Source organism: Narcine bancroftii, chromosome 1 (assembly GCF_036971445.1).
Source record: "Narcine bancroftii isolate sNarBan1 chromosome 1, sNarBan1.hap1, whole genome shotgun sequence".
NCBI lineage: Eukaryota > Metazoa > Chordata > Chondrichthyes > Torpediniformes > Narcinidae > Narcine > Narcine bancroftii.
Genome location: NC_091469.1, coordinates 146,035,111 through 146,048,039, shown reverse-complemented (window position 1 = coordinate 146,048,039; position 12,929 = coordinate 146,035,111). Strand labels below are relative to the sequence as shown.

At 45.0% G+C, this 12,929-nt stretch overlaps 1 protein-coding gene across 3 annotated transcripts in view; it reads left to right on the top strand.

Moving 5' to 3' along the window:
• galnt7 (UDP-N-acetyl-alpha-D-galactosamine: polypeptide N-acetylgalactosaminyltransferase 7) overlaps positions 1–12,929 on the top strand; it is a 139,380-nt gene that overhangs the window by 64,602 nt on the left and 61,849 nt on the right. The gene's annotated exons all lie outside the window — the stretch shown is intronic.

Sequence of the window (12,929 nt, the reverse complement as noted above, 5' to 3'; positions counted from 1 at the left end):
AGAATGAGCTCCATGGCTCACAGGACACCTGAGGCAGCAGAACTTCTGTTCCGTCAGGTGCCAGGTCCCTGATGGAGGTGGTGTCCTCCCTGCCATTTGGGTACTCCGCATGAACGTACATGGGATTGGCATGGAGGAGTTTCACTCTTTCCACCAGGGTGTCGGTCTTGCTTCTCCTCACGTGCTTCCTGAGAAGGACTGGACTGGGAGTGTAGTTCCCAATGTCGACCTTCTTTCGAAAGTGAATAGAGGAGTAGCGTTGGTCGCGCTACATAGTAGTGTCCGGATGGAATGGAGCACCATGGGGAGGACTTCCTGCCTGCATGAATCTGGAAGGCCTTTTGGCTTCAGGGCCAGTTTGACAGCCTTCCAGACCTTGGCGTTCTACTTTTTCAACTTGCCCATTCTCCCCAGGGTTGTAGCTGGACGCGATGCCCCTCACCAGCAGGTACTGACGTAGCTCATCACTCATAAAGGTTGACCCTGGTCGCTATGAATATAGCTGGCATACCCGAACAGGGAAAAAATGGAGTCTAGGGCCTTTATGACTGATGAAGTGGACGTGTCTGGATATAGAATGGCGAATGGGAAGCGGGAGTACTCATCAATGACAGAGAGGAAGAAAGTGTTCCCGTACGTGGAGCGGAGAGGTCCCTTAAAATCGACTCTGAGCCATTCGAAGGCCTGGATGACTTAATCAGGTGCTCCTTCGCAGGGGGTAGAAGTGCAGCTTGCACTTCGCGCAGACCTGGGAAGACCTGGTTATTTTCCTGACGTCCTCCATGGAGTAGGGAAGATTGCACATCTTGACAAAATGAGCCATGCAGGTGACCCTTGGATGGTAGAGCTCATTATGCAGAGACCGCAGTTGGCCAGTGTGCGCAGAGGCACAGCTTCCTCTGGAGAAGACATCTAGAAGGTCATTAAGGGCTCCTGGCCAATAGGCAATGTCATAATTGTAGATGGACAGCTCGATCCTCCACCTAACAATCTTGTCATTCTTGATTTTGCCCCTCTTAGTATTATTGAACATGAATGCGATCGAGTGTTGGTCAGTGAGGAGCATAAATCTACCAGCCAGGTAGTGTCTCCAGTGCCTTACGGCTTCTACAATGGCTTGAGCCTCCTTTTCCACCAATGGGTTCCAGAGCTTATAACCTTGTCATGTTCATGAAAAAAATACAACTGGCCTGCACGCCTGGTTGAGGCTATCGGCCAGGGCTACATCCGAAGTGACACTTTCCACTTGGAAAGGTACATTCTCATCCACTGCGTGAATGGTGGCTTTCGCAATGTGGTTCCGGAGGTAGTTAAAAGCCATTTGGGTTTCAGTCAAGAGGGGGAAATTAGTGGCTTTTAAGAGAGGTCGAACCTTATCAGCGTATTGCGGATCCACTAGGCATAATATGTGAAAAATCCCCGGCATCTCCTCAGAGCCTTTGTGGTCCCAAGGATGGGGAGCTCTAACAGAAGGTGCGTCATATCACGATCGGGGCCAGTGACACCATTCACCACTATGTAGCCAAGGATAGCCAGCCATTTAGTCCCAAACACGCACTTTTCAGGGTTATAAGTGAGGTTCAGGGCTTTTGCCACATGGAGAAAACTCTGGAGGTTAGCGTCATGGTCTTGGAAAGTGTGGCAACAGATGGTGATATTATTGAGGTAGGGGGAAGGTAGTCTTCAACCATACTCAGCACCATTCTGTCCATCTGCCTTTGGAAGATAGAAACCCTGTTAGTTATACCGAAACGGACCCTCCAGAATTGATAGAGACGACCGTTAGCCTCAAATGCCATGTATAGACAGTCCTCAGAATGGATTGGCAGCTGGTGATAGCCATTTTTCAGGTCGATGGTCGAATAGACCCGATACCATGCAATATCATTCACCCCGAAATTTGAAGGAGGGGGTATGCATCCAGGAGTGTTTACCGGTTAATAGTTTGGCTATAGTCATTTACTAGCCTGGACTTGTTTTCTACTTTTACCACTACCACTTGCGCTCTCCACGGGCTGATGCTAGGTTCGATGATGCGTTCGTCAAGCAGACATGTCTCAGATTTTATAAAATCTCGGTCTGCTGTACTGTACCTCCAGCTCTTGGTAGCAATGGGTTTGCAGTCTGAGGACAGATTCGGGAAGAGAGGAGGGGATCGATATTCAGTGTGGAGAGGCTGCATGTGGGTTCTGATTTTAGGGGCCCTCCATTCCGAACCATTACGGGGGGGGGGGGGGGGGGGACCAGAATTCTCCAAGGTTACACTTTTAAGGTGACACAGGAAGTCCAGAACCAACAACTCTGTAGCACACAATTCAAGTATATACAAGTGAAATTTACAGAATTCCCCCCTTTAATCGACAGATGTACTATACAATGTTGTTGAACACGCATAGAATGCGAATGAGATGCAAGAAATATGTGATAATTGGAAGGATACATCTTTAGGTTGTATTTTTTCACAGTCCATGAGTCTATGAAGCTTTCAGTAGAGCCCACGTCAATTAGGCGTTTAGTAGAATGTCCATTTACCTTCACAGTCACTATGGAGTTGCTGAGCTTGTGAGGTCTGTCCTGATCTAGGACCATCGAGGCTAGGTCCCGGAGACTCCATGCTCCTCACTCGGGTGACTCCCACTGTCCTGGGTTGTGCTGCATGGGTAAGATGGCGTGGCAAGATGGCCACCCTCCTTCCTCCGACGATGATGGTGTCAAGTTTGAATTTGGGTTGCGGCAAGATGGCTGCCGAGCCTTTTTGCGCCGTTTCCTCACTGCAACCCTTTGTCAGCATGCCACGCAGCAAGTGGGTTCGGGTGAATTCAGAGCAGACAGCTTGGGGCTGGAATCGGATCTGGGAACGATTGGTGCAGGCCGCGGACTTCCTCTCGCGCGACAAACCTCGCTCAATGTCCTTTCCTGCCACAGCTGGAACACACTGAGTCTTTTGCTGGGCAACGAGATCTGGAATGTTGGCTCGCCACCGAAAAAGCACACCCTAGCACAGGAAGCAACAGCCATTAGGGCTGGGGTAATGGGAGCGGCCAGTCCTTGGAAAGGGTTACCTGGGTGAGCGAGCTCGCTAGCTTCGAGGTCGTCGTTCTCAAGCTTGGCCTGTTCCAGCGATTTGGCCAGCTCGACGTGGCTAGCCAGGTCCTTCTTTCTTGAGCAGTCGCTGCCTCATGTACCTCGAGCAGACCCCTCTGACTAGAGTGTCCCAGATCTGTTCTTCTTCACGAATATGGGTACGTAGCTGCTTCGTGCCTGCGTTTCCTGGCAAGCGTCCACAGATCCAACAGGTAGTCATCGATGGTCTCTCCTGGCCGCTGGCGACATAAGGCGAGTCGGTACCTCGCTAGGACCTCGTTCTGCAACTTCAAGTACCTAGCCTACAACGCCTCGATAGCAGCGTCATATGTAGAGCAGACCCTGATGACTGCATACCCTTTCATTTGTACCCTCAAAACGAGTGCAGACTTCTTGAGTTCATCGGTGCAAAAGACATTTCTGGTCACATTCAGGTAGGCCTGGAAGCAGTCTAGCCAGCATGTGAACTCCTCAGCTGCATCGGGGGGACAGAGGGTCTATCAGTAGCATACCTGGCTTGAGTAGCACTTCCATCATTAGGGAATAAGCTGATAAAATTGTCGAGTGAATAAAAGATCTCACGACTGGAGGGGAGAACAATGCTTTTACTAGCTCATAACTAAGGATAGGGTTTCACAGCAGTCTTTGGAAGGGTTCTGGGTTTAGATGGGAAACCAGGGTTATAAGTGAGCAGATGCGGGCGGGGCCAGCCCTCAGCACAAGCTACTACCAGTGAATCCCAGTTCACTGCAGTCACAAGAAAGTTCTTACATATTTTGCAGTTCCTGTAATCTGCATCTCATAGCAAACTGCCTGAGGAACTGGTCAGGCAGCAGCTGTGGAAGCAGGGGGATGGTCAATGTTTTGGATTGAGATCCTGCATCAGTTTTTGCACACCGCATTTGCTGGCAGAAGCATATATGTGGATGAAGTTTTTAAGAAGGGAAGCTTTTTCGTCTATAGAGTTCATCTGTCCACCAATATGCAGTGAGGTATTTGAGCCCTAACTTCTTCAATATTGAAATACAATTCTCTCTTTCAAGACCTTATAGGAATAGAAGTGGGCCATTTGGCCCTCGAGTCAGAAAATAAGTGATGTTTTTCTTTCACTCTTCTTTCACCTCCATCATTAGCTAAGAATGCATTAAATTACTGGAAGCATTATAAAAATCTGTATTCGATAAAGATTGTACTGGTCACGAAGACATCACCCAAAGCTTTGCATCGAATGTGAATGCAGTCATGTTGCTAAATGAAAAGAAATTGAAATACTGTTTTATGAAAAGAGCAGCAGCAGGTCTTTAAATCAAATAGATAGGCAATTTTCAACCTTTTTCACTTGTGCTTGGTCAAACCTCTCTGCTATAGACTTCAAAAAATGACTACCATGGTGAACGCTGTTTTCTCTGCTATTCAGCTGTGAATCAATTCCCTCCCCCCTTTGCAACACCTCAGATAACAAAGACGCCAGCGTTCAAATCCATTAAGACTTGGACAATAACAAAACCTGGTCTGAAAGGTAGTAAGTAACATTTATCCCAAATTATTCCAGGCAATTGTGATATTCAGCAGAAATCCAGCTATCACCACTTGGCATTCAATGGCATAACCCTCACTATTGATCTATCACAGGGGATACTTTTCAGACCATCGACCCCCATCGATAATCCTTCATCGACCCCCAAGCATGGGATCCTGGTGCTGGTCGGGGGAGGGGGTATGTGGAAGCACTGGACGTTGGGGGGGGAGGGGAATGGCGGATCTTGTTGGGGGTGGGAGTGGTGGCGCTGGACAGTGGGATGAGGGGGGAACGTTGGACGTTGGGGGAGTGGTGGTGCTGGACAGGGTGGGGGGGGGCTAACATAAATGCTGTATATACTCGAATAATAGTCGATCCTGTGTAAAAGTAGAACCTTTCCATTTTTGGCCTCGATCGCCCACCCATCAATTTCCAAATCACAGATCCTTGACCCACTCACTGCCCACCTACCTGAGCTACCAATACCCTGACCATGAACTTATCACCCATTCCCGGCCATCCGAGCTCCTGTCGCCTTATGTGACGCAGGCACGCCTGAGATCAAAATTTTAACCTGTGTAAAATCCATCCTTTTTTGCTTCAAAATGTGGTCAAAAAATTGGACGATTACACGAGTATAAAGCACAGAACACAAACCTCTTTTCATCCTGCCGTTCACTCTAAACTAATTCAAAGGTCCAAGTTAAATACAGCATGGTGACCACCAAGGCCCAGTCTCACAAGAAGTTGGCCAACCCTTCATTGGCTCTGTTTTTAATTGATTTCAGCCCCTGATATTTATCGACCCCTTGGATGGTCCCATCAATCCCCATGGATCGATATCGATCGCTTTGGAGACCCCTAATCTAGCACTAACCAGTGTACAAGGTCTGGGCTTTTAAAACTGGAGTCATTGAGTATAAGAACAGAGCCAATCATGAAAACCCTTCATAATATATTGATTTCAGACAACAACCTTAGTACAGTATTGTGTTTACTTTCAGGGTGGATATGAAAGATTTGGAGTGGGAGACATAGAATATCATTTCAGGGAAGAAGGATTTTATGTTATGAGAAGTCTTCTGAGAGGTACTTAAGAGCATGAAGATGTCTAGACTATAGAATGAGAGAAACTGTTGCTCTTGGCAAAAGGATTAGGAACTCAGGGACATAGAATGAATGAAAAAAAAAATCAAAAATGAGATGAGGAAATATTTTCTTTATGCAGGAGCTCTGAAGCAGAAGGGAGCTGGATAAATGCATGGAAGAATTTTGCAAGAGAGAGGAGCTTTGGTTTTTGTTGCCTAGATCTGATATGGATTTTACTGACTTGCCTTTTGTACAACAATCACCCTGTAATTCTTTTGCACTAAACTTCAGAAAAAAAATGCATTGCATCCATTATTGTGTGTTCAGCAACAAATCAAGTGCTGGCATTGGAGAGCGAGCGTTCAGAGAAGATTTACAAGAATGATTCCTGGAATGAAGTGATTAGCATATGAAGAGCATTTGTTGGCTCTTGGAATGTACTCCTTAGAGTTCAGAAGAATGAGGGTGCCCCTCATAGAAGCATTTTGAATGTTGAAAGGGCTGGACAGAATAGATGTGACAAAGTTGTTTCCCATGGTAAGGAGTTTAGGACAAGAAGGCACAACTTCAGGATTGAAGGGTGCCTATTTAAAAGAGATGCAGAGGAATTATTTTAGCCAGAGAGTGATGAAGCTCTGGAATTTGCCACCATGAGCAACTATGGAGTCATTGTGTGTATTTAAGGCAGAGATAGATAGGTATCTGAACATTTAAAAAAATTTAAACATACAGCACGCTAATAGGCTATTTTGTCCCAAAAGTCCATGCTGCCCAATTACACCCAATTGACCTACAATCCCCAGTACGTTTTGAAGGGTGAGAGGAAACCGGAGCCCCCTGGGAAATCCCCCGCAGATATGGCAAGATCGTAGAAACTCCTTTCAGACAGAGTGGGATTTGAACCTCAGTCCTGATCACTGGCGCTGTGACAGTGTTGCACTAACTTTTGGAGTATCAAGGGTTATGGAGAGAAGGCGAAGAGTGGGGCTGAGTAGGAGAATGATCAGCTCATGATGGAATGGTGGAGCAGACTCGATGGGCCGAATGGCCAGTGTGTCCTTGTGTTCTAAATTCACTTTCGACACCACCATTCAATCTGGCTTGGTCGTGCCAGAACACCAATCTTGCTCCAAATGGATGAAAGGTTTCAACAAGTCAGCCAAGTTCTTATTGAATGATGGAGCAGGCCTGAATGTCCATGTGGTCTTCCCCTGCTCCTCCTAATTTTATAGTACCGAAAGAGTCCCTTCAGCCCACTTGTCTATGCCAGTCAAGTTGTCCATGCAATCTCGTCCAATTTGTCAGCATTCTGCCCATATCCCCCTAAATATTTCCTACCCCATACCTATCTAAATGCCTTTTAAACATTACAATTGTATCCATGTCTACCACTTCCTCTAACACATTCCCACTTCCCTCTGTGTGAAAAATGTTCTCCTCAGGTCCCTTTCAAATCTTTCCCCTTTCACCTTAAATTGATGCTCTCCAGTTTGTGATTCCACTATCAACCACCATAAGAATTACCCCCTGCCTCCTTTCCTCCAGGTAGGAAAGTCCAGTCTATCAATCCCAGTAATGTTTTAGTGAATCTTTTTTGTACTCTTTCTCATTTAATAAAATATATTTCTTGTTGCTGAATAATCAGAACCATGCACAATACTTCGAGTGTGGTCTCACCAGCCTTTTGTACATTGCAATACGATGCCACTGCTACTGTACTCAAATGCTGACTGATGAAGGCAAGTGTGCCAAATGGTTTCTTTACCACCCTGTCCACGTGTGTCTCCACTTTCATACAGCTATGTAACTGTACCCCTAAGTTTCTCTGTTCTACAACACTCTACAGAGCATTACCATTCACTGTGTAAGCCCTGCCCTGATTTAACCTACCAAAATGTAGCACCTTATATACTTGTCCAGTCCTAATTTTTACAGGTGAGTGGAACATTTTTTTTAACCTGGTAATTCTTATGATAAGTCCCTTTCACACTTGCCAGTGAACCCAAGAATCGAACGCCCATCGGCTTTTAAAGTGGCAAGTGTGAAAGCAAGATCTGCTCAATGTCAGCATCAGATGACGTCATCTCACACCAGGGATTGCTGGCCTCGACCCCTAGTACAATCCCCGGCGTCTGTAGACGCTGGCGTTGAGATGAGGTAATTGTGAAATGGGCAATTGCATTGCAGGCACTTCCTATTAAAGGTAGAACAGACCAAACGCCGGGGATAAACCCTTGCAAGTGGGAAAGCGTTCAGTGTCCCATTTAGGAGTGGTCTAGTGTGAAAGGCCGAACCCCCATTCCTATCCTGGGACACTGAACGGCCGATTTACTGGGATGCAAGACATTTCCCAATTCTAACATTATGCTGTATTTGGGATCAGTAATTTTTGAAGATGACTCTCTTTCACAAAATGGAAGAATGGTTCCAAAAGCCTTTTCATAGTGAGTTGTTTTGACAGCAGCTTCTAGTTTTCCTTTCATGATCTCTCTTCCTCAGTCTTTACCTGTTCCTCATTTTGCACTATCAAAAGGTCTGGATAAAAGTGGACATGGAGAAGATATATCCAGCGGCAGTAGAAAAGTCAAGGACCAAAGGACACAGCTTCAAAATAAAAGCATGTCCCTTTAGCACAGAGATGGGGAGGTGTATTCAGCCAGAGAATGGTGAATCTGTGGAACTCATGTCCTCGACAGCCGTGGAAGCCAAGCCATGGGGTATATTTAAAGCGGTGGTTGATAGATTCTTGATTTGTAAGGTTATGGGGAGAAGGCAGGAGAATGGGGTTGAGAAGCAAACTAGAATGACCTTCCATTGTTTATTTGAGTCCTTGTGTCCTCTAAATGATCAATTCAATGGGTCTTAAACATACAATCACCTGCAATTCGAATGGCCGAGCAAACTTAATGGGCTGAGTGGCCTAATTCTGCTCCTATGTCTCAGTGTTATGGTCATTTGTAATTCTTCAACATTAGCTTCTTAGAAATTCTTCCATTCATGCTTCATTTGCCAACTTGACTGTTTTCTCAGCCTTGTAACCCCCCCCCCCGGGTGTTGTGTGCATGCCCTGGCTGCAGTTTTCTCCATGCACTGCCATATGAATTATCTGGAGTCTACCTTGACATTGTACCTCTTCCAAGTTTTCTGAATGGTGTGTTTGTCATTGGTGCTGGGCTCTGAAGTGACCTACTTACGATATCAGCAGGTTATAAGCCTTAAGCATTAGTAATAACAAACACACTGGTTTGTGGGTTGTGACAAATAAATGTTGTTGCAGGCAAAAATCCTTTCTGGATAGTGTCAGCCATGTTCTTGACATTAACCTAACCTTCGAGGAGTAAGTATATTGACAAAGAGCATGGCTCTGCTGTCAAGGTTATTCGTTGTTGCCCATTGGAGGAAGAGAGAAACTTTGTGGTACACAATGTTGAAAAAGCAGGGCTGTCATCCAGACAGTTTTGTAAAGAGCATTGCACTGGTGGAAGAATGACCTTTTAATTGTTTATTTGAGTCCTTGCATCCTTTAAATGATCGATTCAATGGGTCTTAAACATTCACACTCAGCTTTGCTTAGAGAAGGAAAAGACTTTGCCTGGCTTGAAATCTGGAGCGTTGACATGTGCATGAGGGCATGTCTTCTCAAAGAGCCTTGCCTCGTGCACATTTAACATTTGTTTAGCGTGTACCTCCTTTGTCAAATACTTCTTACAGCTTTTTTGGAAGCTTTTCTGCCACTATGGCATCTGTACTTGCAGTCTCCCACCACATCACAAATATGTGTTTGGACTTTTTTGAAATATTTAAACCAGCCATAATTAACTTCAAACGTAGGAGAGCATATGTCTTGATTATGATTTCTAACCACTGACCCCTGGCTCACCCCTGGCCTTCACCTCTTTATACAGGCTAACTTCTCCACATTCAGATTTGATAAAGACCACTTACCTCCACAGACACCGCCTCATCCGCAGAGTCTCTGCGGCAATCATTTTAAGCTCCAAATGCACTTTTTCTTTACCATTTTTACTCCATCATTGCCCTTTATAACATGGAATGCGCATGCTGTGCATTTTGTCCAGGTTGTTACTGTCTGTGTTGCAGGGTTTAATAAATAGCTGATGTTCAATAAACTTTCATCTTTTGTATTTTTAGTTGCAGACTCCTGTGATTTCATCAAGGAGGTTTTCTTTTCAGAATCACTGGGACATTTTGAAACCATCTAAAAGAATATACAGAATAAATAATGTGTCCCAAAAACCAATAGATTTCATATTTATTATCAGAATACATACAGGACATCACATACAACTCTGATCTTCTTTTATCTGCAGGGTGAGGCACAATTACCACTATTGGTAATGCTAAAAAAAACTGTACACAACATACACATGTAGACAAATAAAAAAATGTAAACAAGCTTAAAGATAGAGAGAAAAAAAGTCAATGAAGTGCAAAAGTACGAGTCCTTAAATGAGTCCCTGATTGAGTTTGTCACTGAGGAGTCTGATGGTGCAGGGGTAGCAGCTGTTCCTGAACATGGTGGTGCGAGTCCTGTGACACCTAAACCTCCTTCCGGATGATAGCGGCGAGAACAGAGCGTGTGCTGAGTGGTGTGGATTTTGATAATTTCTGCTGCTCTCTGGCGGCAGTGTTCCCTAAAGATGATCTCGATAGTGGGGAGGGTTTTGCCTGTGATGCCCTGGGCTGCGTCCACTACCCTTTTTAGGGCTTTTCACTCAGGTGTATTGGTGTCCCCATACAAGACCTTGATGCAACCAGTCAGCACACTTCCCACCACACATCTGGGGTCAAGTTTATTTGGTTTCTTCCATAACGACTACACAAAAAATATTTCATGATTCCATTCCTGGGTGCCCCGCCCCCCCCTTAAATGTGCCTTGGAATAGTTGTCTATAATAAATTGACCATTTGTAAATTAAGGAACACTTGTGTTAGAAATTTCTGGATTGCTAAATGTTTCAGATTGAAACATAAGTATTTACCTCTGTACTAAGGGCATTCAACTTGGTTTGTATCTTTCATCTTTGGCCTATCATCATTTTCTTTTAAGATTTCTTTGGAAAAGAAACAGTGAATACAGTGAAATCTTTGTGCTGTTCCACTGACAACCAGCAGATGGGAGTGCAATTTTCAGAGATACAAATCTATCCCATTCTTGGTACATAATTTTTTTTAATGCTTTATTATTTTTGGAACACTAAGAATGATCTATGTGTGAATTTTCCAGGATAATTTCTAAACTGAATTCCTTCTAAATCCAGGCTTATACCTTTTGAACAACGAGTGAAATTCCTTTTGCAAATCAAAGATGTGTGTGCCATTTGAACAGAGCAAGATGACTTTTGCTTCCCTCTTATTTAGAGTTACCTGCAGTTTCATTTCACATAGCTTGCAGCAAATACTGATGCTTGATCTCAACTTGGAAATATTGAGAGTATAAAAACTTTCTGCCAATAGACAATAGGAGCTGGAGTAGGCCCTTCGGCCCGTCGTGCCAGCACCGCCATTTTACAGATCATGGCTGATCACTACCATCAGTACCCCTTTCCAGCCTTATCCCCATAACCCTTAGTCCATGTCATTTTGCAAAGTCCATGTGGTACAGGTGCTCTTGCATCAGTCTTTTCAAGCAAAAATAGTGATGGAATAACTACTGTGAGAAAACCTGCCTTTCAGATGGATCCTATTACTGTCTCTTGTATTTCCTGCCAACAGGAAAAACGCTGGCTGTTTCTAATCAATCAGAAAAGTGGGAAGTGACCTACATATTTACTCGGACTTTCTTCTTCAAGATCATTTCTAATTCAAATTTGTATCAATGGAGGCTGCGTAGATATTTAATTGCATAACGCCTTTCTTCTGCAGACACCCCAACATAAATTCTGCACCCTTTCTTCTGCAATGTTCCCGTAATGCATTGCAAAATAATTTGGACCACTTTGTCCAGGCCACCAGTCATCAGCACTTCTCGGATGGCATGATCTTAATCATGGCATGCCATCCTTAAGGCTTCAGATATCAGAAACTTATTTACAGCAACAGATTCACCACCCCAATCCTGCTCCAAAGGGGCAGCACAGTTAGCATAGCAGTTAGCGCAACACCCTTACAGTACCAGCAATCCGGACTGGGTTCCAAATCCCACGCTATCTGTAAAGAGTTTGTACGTTCTCCCCATGACTGCATGGGTTTTACACAGAGGCTCTGGTTTCTTCCCACCGTTTGAAACATACTGGTGGTTGTAAGTAAATTGGCTGTAATTGGGTGGCACGGACTCATGGTCCGAAGTGACCTGTTACCGTGCTCTATGTCTAAATTTAAATATAAATAGCTCTCACCTGCATCCCTTCAACCTCTACAGCCACACGGCCTCCTGTTCATTCCAGCAGTGAACCTGAGCTCCTAGTTCTGAACTTCCGATACGATTAGGAAGTTGTTGACACCCAAGGCACTTCAGGAGCCTCTCTCTCCATCTGCTCCTTCATGGACCCCGATACCTCGTTCCCATGAGCCAGGTTCCAGCAGCCTGGAGCCTGGTGTGAGTCCTTCAACGACCAAGCCCCTCTCTGGTCTGCTGCTCTGGTCATCTTCCCTGTTGGCTCCACTTCCTGGCGGCTTCTTCTCGGCGAGGTGGTGTGTGGGGTTCTTCCACTCTGGTTCCGCTGTTTCCTTGGGCCCCACACCCTTGTTGTCTGCTGCCAAGCACCATCTGAAGCACAGCCCTCCGTGGTTTTACTGATGCTTTTTAAAAAAATACCGCTGCCCCCTTCTACAGGCTATTTAAAACCTGTGTGGGGCTATCGTCATAACGAGTGGGCAGTAGGACCCAGCAAAGGAGCGCTGTGTTTCCACTTCCCACCCTCCTAGGTCTGCATCTACACCTGTTATGAGCCCAAGGACACCAAAACCCAGCAGCAATAAATATTCTGTCACATACCGTTTTCTTTTTCTGCTGCATGTTTTCACACAGAAATGCAAAATAGGGATTGTCAGCCATGTTGGCACTGTGTGAGAATTTTGCCATCAATAGCCCTCAGTGAGAGATATCTTCAAAGTTATTACACCAGTGGTGGTCTGAAAGTAGGAGGCATAGATTCCAAGGTTCCTTTTATTTTCACATAACCATACATAATAAATGTAATATATTTGATATAACTTCAACTTCCGTGCACCATATGGCAAACAAAGAGTCACCATGAGCATTGCCTGGTGCCCC